The sequence below is a fragment of the Orbicella faveolata genome, unplaced genomic scaffold (assembly GCF_042242905.1).
Source record: "Orbicella faveolata isolate gen_17 unplaced genomic scaffold, um_ofav_v1 contig_35, whole genome shotgun sequence".
In the NCBI taxonomy this organism is placed as follows: Eukaryota; Metazoa; Cnidaria; class Anthozoa; order Scleractinia; family Merulinidae; genus Orbicella; species Orbicella faveolata.
Window position 1 is genome coordinate 29,400,052 of NW_028301564.1, and position 8,882 is coordinate 29,408,933.

The following is an 8,882-nucleotide window of genomic DNA, read 5'->3' on the forward strand; positions in this document are numbered from 1 at the left end:
AGAGTGCATTGCGCCACGAACGTCACAAGGACGTCACACCGTCGAGCCGTCGTCCTTTTTCGCGTAGATTCCAGTGAAAAAGTTTGCCCTGATTTACCCGTAAAGCGATGTGAAGGAGATCGTGCTTGACTTTCACAACTCTTGCTTTTGTTCCTTATGCAGTATGTGATATAAGGCACGACATTCGTGGAAAGCAGTTTTTTTTTATTTAATTACCTTTTATCTATTAGTTATTAGTAGTTTTAGCTGACGAAATTTTACCGTGTTTGAATAAAGATTATCTATCTATGATAAAGCTTTAGCATTTTCACGCATCGCGATGGACGCGTTGTCGACATAGTCTGTCAACATTCTAGAGATATTTTTATTAAAATACGTACCAGTACAATATTTATAAGTTAGATTTCTGCTCCAACAATTTCCACATCTTTCGATTTTCGCGATCTGGTAAAGGGGAGGTTGATGTGTACCGTTTTATGTCCAAACATAGTTCAATTCACTATGTGGGTTTTAATCTCGATCCCTTGTCACACCTAGCCATCAATACGTCATCATGTATGAAGTTGATGCATACAAGGACAGATTTTAAGTTACACACCACGATTTGACACTACTTAAGAAATAAAGATTAATGTAAGTCTTGGAACGCGCAGATAGATGAATCACTGTGTTCAGTATGTCACTATCAACAGAATGTGCTGCAGCATTACTAACTTTTAGATACCCTAGTCTATGTAATGCTGACGCGTCGAGCCGGAGAGCGGACAAATTGACAATTTGTTATTGTAAAAAACAAATTGACGTCAGTTTTTCATGCGTCTCTCTTGTTGTTCATCATGAATTTCTTCATAACATTGTCAAACTAGCTGTGGATCCACGAGACGATGGCATGATATTTGTACTGGTACGTATTTGAAAGGGGCGAAGCGCTGGTATAAGGTCTCAGTGGGGTTAGCAAGGGTCACCAATGCTCTCCCCGTAAATGCTGAGAAATGCCTTTCCGTCTAATATAGGCTCTGCCAGCGAAGTCATATGTCGCACGTCCTCGTTTTCGTAGCCCCTGGTAATGTTAGCAGTAGCTAGCAGCTGAGCGACAGTGGCAAAAGGCGAGTGTTCGGCGCCTTCAAATAACCGGAATCTGTGACTAGGGGAAGGAAAACCCCGACAGAAAAACCCTGGCCCTCCAGGTTGGGGGTTGGGCGTGAGGCCAATCACCTCACCCCATAAAACATTGTGATTACGGAAACTGGAATCTCGATGTATACAGGCTACAATGGGAGTAGTACAACGACATGCCGGACCCCAGACGATGCCTTTATTAGCTGGGTCGACGGAAGTATGACGACTGCGGGTGAAAGCCGAAAGGGGGCCCATTCTCCGAACAGCTCGTTGACAAACCCCAAAACTAAAGTAAAGGTGGGATGTTGGAATGTGAGAACTATGTTCTCGGTAGGAAAAACTGCCCAGATCACAGAAAATGAGACCAGACCAGTTCCAACAGACATAACATTACTACAGTTGCAAAGGGTTCGTGAAAACCAAGTCAGAAAATAGAAAATGGAATGTCACTGCTGTAAACAATATCGAATAAGAGTTCACAAAAATAGATGTCGACCCAGCCTCCGTCTTCCGGTAATCATTTCTGGAGGAGAAGTTATACCGCAAAGGGCCTTTGTATTTATTTGTTCTTTGCCAAAGACGTCAGTTTTGTGAGCCGAAAAACCTTTTGTTCAATCATATTATTCTAAGGAGGACACGAGCTTGGGTGGTGATGGTTTCCTTAGGTGAACACGTTCGCATATTCGTTATTAGCATGATCCAATGAGAATTCAGTCACCTGTAAATCCTGTGGCTGACCTAACAGAAAATAACATGACCCAAAACGGTCAACAAATAAATACTTATACATCTTGTATATTAATTTAGTAGAATAGGCACAGGGCTCTGCTAAAACAATTCTTCTAGTCTGATTCTTGATTTGCATCATGGTTGAATGTGGCAGTTGGCCTTGCCCTATTAGCGGGTACCGACCTCGAGCTCATTGTACAATTATTCAGTTAAGGAAACTATTAGCCAAGACAAGAGTCTTGGTTGAAAAACGCTTTTAAGCCCAAAATGTTTTCTGTTTAACTAGTCCGTGAATCTTAATTATGACTCATTGTCTCTGTACTTGGTTCAAATGATCACTTAATTGCTGCCACTTGTACCACATTTCTCGCATATTTGCCGCCTAATTTGCAATAAGGCTGTAACAAATGGTATTTGTGCTATGAAAATATTCGAACATAATAAAAATAGAAAATTAAAGCACATTTCCGCATATTATTTGTTTGCAATAAGGCTGTAATGTATGGTATTTCTGATATGAGAGTCTTCGAAATTAAAATAGTAATAATACTAATAATAATAATAATAATAATAATAATATTGCTTTTCTATTGTTATTATTATAATAACAATAAATAAAAAAGTACATTTGCCGCATATTTGTTAGCTAAACTGCGATAGAATGCTACAATAAGGCTTTTTACAATAACTGCAGAAATTCGGGCGCGCTCGTGGGCTAAGTTTCATTGTCAATAAGCGGACAGACGCATGTATTTGTAACTGCTGCGGAGCGAGGGATGCGAGCGAGTAACAACATAATCAGGATTTAAGAAGAATATATAGAAGGGGGCACGAATTGTCGAATTCATCACTTTTTACCAGAATGCATTGCATTTAACCAGCGCGTACTGCGCCAATTTTACCAGAGTGCATTGCGCCACGAACGTCACAAGGACGTCACACCGTCGAGCCGTCGTCCTTTTTCGCGTAGATTCCAGTGAAAAAGTTTGCCCTGATTTACCCGTAAAGCGATGTGAAGGAGATCGTGCTTGACTTTCACAACTCTTGCTTTTGTTCCTTATGCAGTATGTGATATAAGGCACGACATTCGTGGAAAGCAGTTTTTTTTTATTTAATTACCTTTTATCTATTAGTTATTAGTAGTTTTAGCTGACGAAATTTTACCGTGTTTAAATAAAGATTATCTATCTATGATAAAGCTTTAGCATTTTCACGCATCGCGATGGACGCGTTGTCGACATAGTCTGTCAACATTCTAGAGATATTTTTATTAAAATACGTACCAGTACAATATTTATAAGTTAGATTTCTGCTCCAACAATTTCCACATCTTTCGATTTTCGCGATCTGGTAAAGGGGAGGTTGATGTGTACCGTTTTATGTCCAAACATAGTTCAATTCACTATGTGGGTTTTAATCTCGATCCCTTGTCACACCTAGCCATCAATACGTCATCATGTATGAAGTTGATGCATACAAGGACAGATTTTAAGTTACACACCACGATTTGACACTACTTAAGAAATAAAGATTAATGTAAGTCTTGGAACGCGCAGATAGATGAATCACTGTGTTCAGTATGTCACTATCAACAGAATGTGCTGCAGCATTACTAACTTTTAGATACCCTAGTCTATGTAATGCTGACGCGTCGAGCCGGAGAGCGGACAAATTGACAATTTGTTATTGTAAAAAACAAATTGACGTCAGTTTTTCATGCGTCTCTCTTGTTGTTCATCATGAATTTCTTCATAACATTGTCAAACTAGCTGTGGATCCACGAGACGATGGCATGATATTTGTACTGGTACGTATTTGAAAGGGGCGAAGCGCTGATATAAGGTCTCAGTGGGGTTAGCAAGGGTCACCAATGCTCTCCCCGTAAATGCTGAGAAATGCCTTTCCGTCTAATATAGGCTCTGCCAGCGAAGTCATATGTCGCACGTCCTCGTTTTCGTAGCCCCTGGTAATGTTAGCAGTAGCTAGCAGCTGAGCGACAGTGGCAAAAGGCGAGTGTTCGGCGCCTTCAAATAACCGGAATCTGTGACTAGGGGAAGGAAAACCCCGACAGAAAAACCCTGGCCCTCCAGGTTGGGGGTTGGGCGTGAGGCCAATCACCTCACCCCATAAAACATTGTGATTACGGAAACTGGAATCTCGATGTATACAGGCTACAATGGGAGTAGTACAACGACATGCCGGACCCCAGACGATGCCTTTATTAGCTGGGTCGACGGAAGTATGACGACTGCGGGTGAAAGCCGAAAGGGGGCCCATTCTCCGAACAGCTCGTTGACAAACCCCAAAACTAAAGTAAAGGTGGGATGTTGGAATGTGAGAACTATGTTCTCGGTAGGAAAAACTGCCCAGATCACAGAAAATGAGACCAGACCAGTTCCAACAGACATAACATTACTACAGTTGCAAAGGGTTCGTGAAAACCAAGTCAGAAAATAGAAAATGGAATGTCACTGCTGTAAACAATATCGAATAAGAGTTCACAAAAATAGATGTCGACCCAGCCTCCGTCTTCCGGTAATCATTTCTGGAGGAGAAGTTATACCGCAAAGGGCCTTTGTATTTATTTGTTCTTTGCCAAAGACGTCAGTTTTGTGAGCCGAAAAACCTTTTGTTCAATCATATTATTCTAAGGAGGACACGAGCTTGGGTGGTGATGGTTTCCTTAGGTGAACACGTTCGCATATTCGTTATTAGCATGATCCAATGAGAATTCAGTCACCTGTAAATCCTGTGGCTGACCTAACAGAAAATAACATGACCCAAAACGGTCAACAAATAAATACTTATACATCTTGTATATTAATTTAGTAGAATAGGCACAGGGCTCTGCTAAAACAATTCTTCTAGTCTGATTCTTGATTTGCATCATGGTTGAATGTGGCAGTTGGCCTTGCCCTATTAGCGGGTACCGACCTCGAGCTCATTGTACAATTATTCAGTTAAGGAAACTATTAGCCAAGACAAGAGTCTTGGTTGAAAAACGCTTTTAAGCCCAAAATGTTTTCTGTTTAACTAGTCCGTGAATCTTAATTATGACTCATTGTCTCTGTACTTGGTTCAAATGATCACTTAATTGCTGCCACTTGTACCACATTTCTCGCATATTTGCCGCCTAATTTGCAATAAGGCTGTAACAAATGGTATTTGTGCTATGAAAATATTCGAACATAATAAAAATAGAAAATTAAAGCACATTTCCGCATATTATTTGTTTGCAATAAGGCTGTAATGTATGGTATTTCTGATATGAGAGTCTTCGAAATTAAAATAGTAATAATACTAATAATAATAATAATAATAATAATAATATTGCTTTTCTATTGTTATTATTATAATAACAATAAATAAAAAAGTACATTTGCCGCATATTTGTTAGCTAAACTGCGATAGAATGCTACAATAAGGCTTTTTACAATAACTGCAGAAATTCGGGCGCGCTCGTGGGCTAAGTTTCATTGTCAATAAGCGGACAGACGCATGTATTTGTAACTGCTGCGGAGCGAGGGATGCGAGCGAGTAACAACATAATCAGGATTTAAGAAGAATATATAGAAGGGGGCACGAATTGTCGAATTCATCACTTTTTACCAGAATGCATTGCATTTAACCAGCGCGTACTGCGCCAATTTTACCAGAGTGCATTGCGCCACGAACGTCACAAGGACGTCACACCGTCGAGCCGTCGTCCTTTTTCGCGTAGATTCCAGTGAAAAAGTTTGCCCTGATTTACCCGTAAAGCGATGTGAAGGAGATCGTGCTTGACTTTCACAACTCTTGCTTTTGTTCCTTATGCAGTATGTGATATAAGGCACGACATTCGTGGAAAGCAGTTTTTTTTTATTTAATTACCTTTTATCTATTAGTTATTAGTAGTTTTAGCTGACGAAATTTTACCGTGTTTGAATAAAGATTATCTATCTATGATAAAGCTTTAGCATTTTCACGCATCGCGATGGACGCGTTGTCGACATAGTCTGTCAACATTCTAGAGATATTTTTATTAAAATACGTACCAGTACAATATTTATAAGTTAGATTTCTGCTCCAACAATTTCCACATCTTTCGATTTTCGCGATCTGGTAAAGGGGAGGTTGATGTGTACCGTTTTATGTCCAAACATAGTTCAATTCACTATGTGGGTTTTAATCTCGATCCCTTGTCACACCTAGCCATCAATACGTCATCATGTATGAAGTTGATGCATACAAGGACAGATTTTAAGTTACACACCACGATTTGACACTACTTAAGAAATAAAGATTAATGTAAGTCTTGGAACGCGCAGATAGATGAATCACTGTGTTCAGTATGTCACTATCAACAGAATGTGCTGCAGCATTACTAACTTTTAGATACCCTAGTCTATGTAATGCTGACGCGTCGAGCCGGAGAGCGGACAAATTGACAATTTGTTATTGTAAAAAACAAATTGACGTCAGTTTTTCATGCGTCTCTCTTGTTGTTCATCATGAATTTCTTCATAACATTGTCAAACTAGCTGTGGATCCACGAGACGATGGCATGATATTTGTACTGGTACGTATTTGAAAGGGGCGAAGCGCTGGTATAAGGTCTCAGTGGGGTTAGCAAGGGTCACCAATGCTCTCCCCGTAAATGCTGAGAAATGCCTTTCCGTCTAATATAGGCTCTGCCAGCGAAGTCATATGTCGCACGTCCTCGTTTTCGTAGCCCCTGGTAATGTTAGCAGTAGCTAGCAGCTGAGCGACAGTGGCAAAAGGCGAGTGTTCGGCGCCTTCAAATAACCGGAATCTGTGACTAGGGGAAGGAAAACCCCGACAGAAAAACCCTGGCCCTCCAGGTTGGGGGTTGGGCGTGAGGCCAATCACCTCACCCCATAAAACATTGTGATTACGGAAACTGGAATCTCGATGTATACAGGCTACAATGGGAGTAGTACAACGACATGCCGGACCCCAGACGATGCCTTTATTAGCTGGGTCGACGGAAGTATGACGACTGCGGGTGAAAGCCGAAAGGGGGCCCATTCTCCGAACAGCTCGTTGACAAACCCCAAAACTAAAGTAAAGGTGGGATGTTGGAATGTGAGAACTATGTTCTCGGTAGGAAAAACTGCCCAGATCACAGAAAATGAGACCAGACCAGTTCCAACAGACATAACATTACTACAGTTGCAAAGGGTTCGTGAAAACCAAGTCAGAAAATAGAAAATGGAATGTCACTGCTGTAAACAATATCGAATAAGAGTTCACAAAAATAGATGTCGACCCAGCCTCCGTCTTCCGGTAATCATTTCTGGAGGAGAAGTTATACCGCAAAGGGCCTTTGTATTTATTTGTTCTTTGCCAAAGACGTCAGTTTTGTGAGCCGAAAAACCTTTTGTTCAATCATATTATTCTAAGGAGGACACGAGCTTGGGTGGTGATGGTTTCCTTAGGTGAACACGTTCGCATATTCGTTATTAGCATGATCCAATGAGAATTCAGTCACCTGTAAATCCTGTGGCTGACCTAACAGAAAATAACATGACCCAAAACGGTCAACAAATAAATACTTATACATCTTGTATATTAATTTAGTAGAATAGGCACAGGGCTCTGCTAAAACAATTCTTCTAGTCTGATTCTTGATTTGCATCATGGTTGAATGTGGCAGTTGGCCTTGCCCTATTAGCGGGTACCGACCTCGAGCTCATTGTACAATTATTCAGTTAAGGAAACTATTAGCCAAGACAAGAGTCTTGGTTGAAAAACGCTTTTAAGCCCAAAATGTTTTCTGTTTAACTAGTCCGTGAATCTTAATTATGACTCATTGTCTCTGTACTTGGTTCAAATGATCACTTAATTGCTGCCACTTGTACCACATTTCTCGCATATTTGCCGCCTAATTTGCAATAAGGCTGTAACAAATGGTATTTGTGCTATGAAAATATTCGAACATAATAAAAATAGAAAATTAAAGCACATTTCCGCATATTATTTGTTTGCAATAAGGCTGTAATGTATGGTATTTCTGATATGAGAGTCTTCGAAATTAAAATAGTAATAATACTAATAATAATAATAATAATAATAATAATATTGCTTTTCTATTGTTATTATTATAATAACAATAAATAAAAAAGTACATTTGCCGCATATTTGTTAGCTAAACTGCGATAGAATGCTACAATAAGGCTTTTTACAATAACTGCAGAAATTCGGGCGCGCTCGTGGGCTAAGTTTCATTGTCAATAAGCGGACAGACGCATGTATTTGTAACTGCTGCGGAGCGAGGGATGCGAGCGAGTAACAACATAATCAGGATTTAAGAAGAATATATAGAAGGGGGCACGAATTGTCGAATTCATCACTTTTTACCAGAATGCATTGCATTTAACCAGCGCGTACTGCGCCAATTTTACCAGAGTGCATTGCGCCACGAACGTCACAAGGACGTCACACCGTCGAGCCGTCGTCCTTTTTCGCGTAGATTCCAGTGAAAAAGTTTGCCCTGATTTACCCGTAAAGCGATGTGAAGGAGATCGTGCTTGACTTTCACAACTCTTGCTTTTGTTCCTTATGCAGTATGTGATATAAGGCACGACATTCGTGGAAAGCAGTTTTTTTTTATTTAATTACCTTTTATCTATTAGTTATTAGTAGTTTTAGCTGACGAAATTTTACCGTGTTTAAATAAAGATTATCTATCTATGATAAAGCTTTAGCATTTTCACGCATCGCGATGGACGCGTTGTCGACATAGTCTGTCAACATTCTAGAGATATTTTTATTAAAATACGTACCAGTACAATATTTATAAGTTAGATTTCTGCTCCAACAATTTCCACATCTTTCGATTTTCGCGATCTGGTAAAGGGGAGGTTGATGTGTACCGTTTTATGTCCAAACATAGTTCAATTCACTATGTGGGTTTTAATCTCGATCCCTTGTCACACCTAGCCATCAATACGTCATCATGTATGAAGTTGATGCATACAAGGACAGATTTTAAGTTACACACCACGATTTGACACTACTTAAGAAATAAAGAT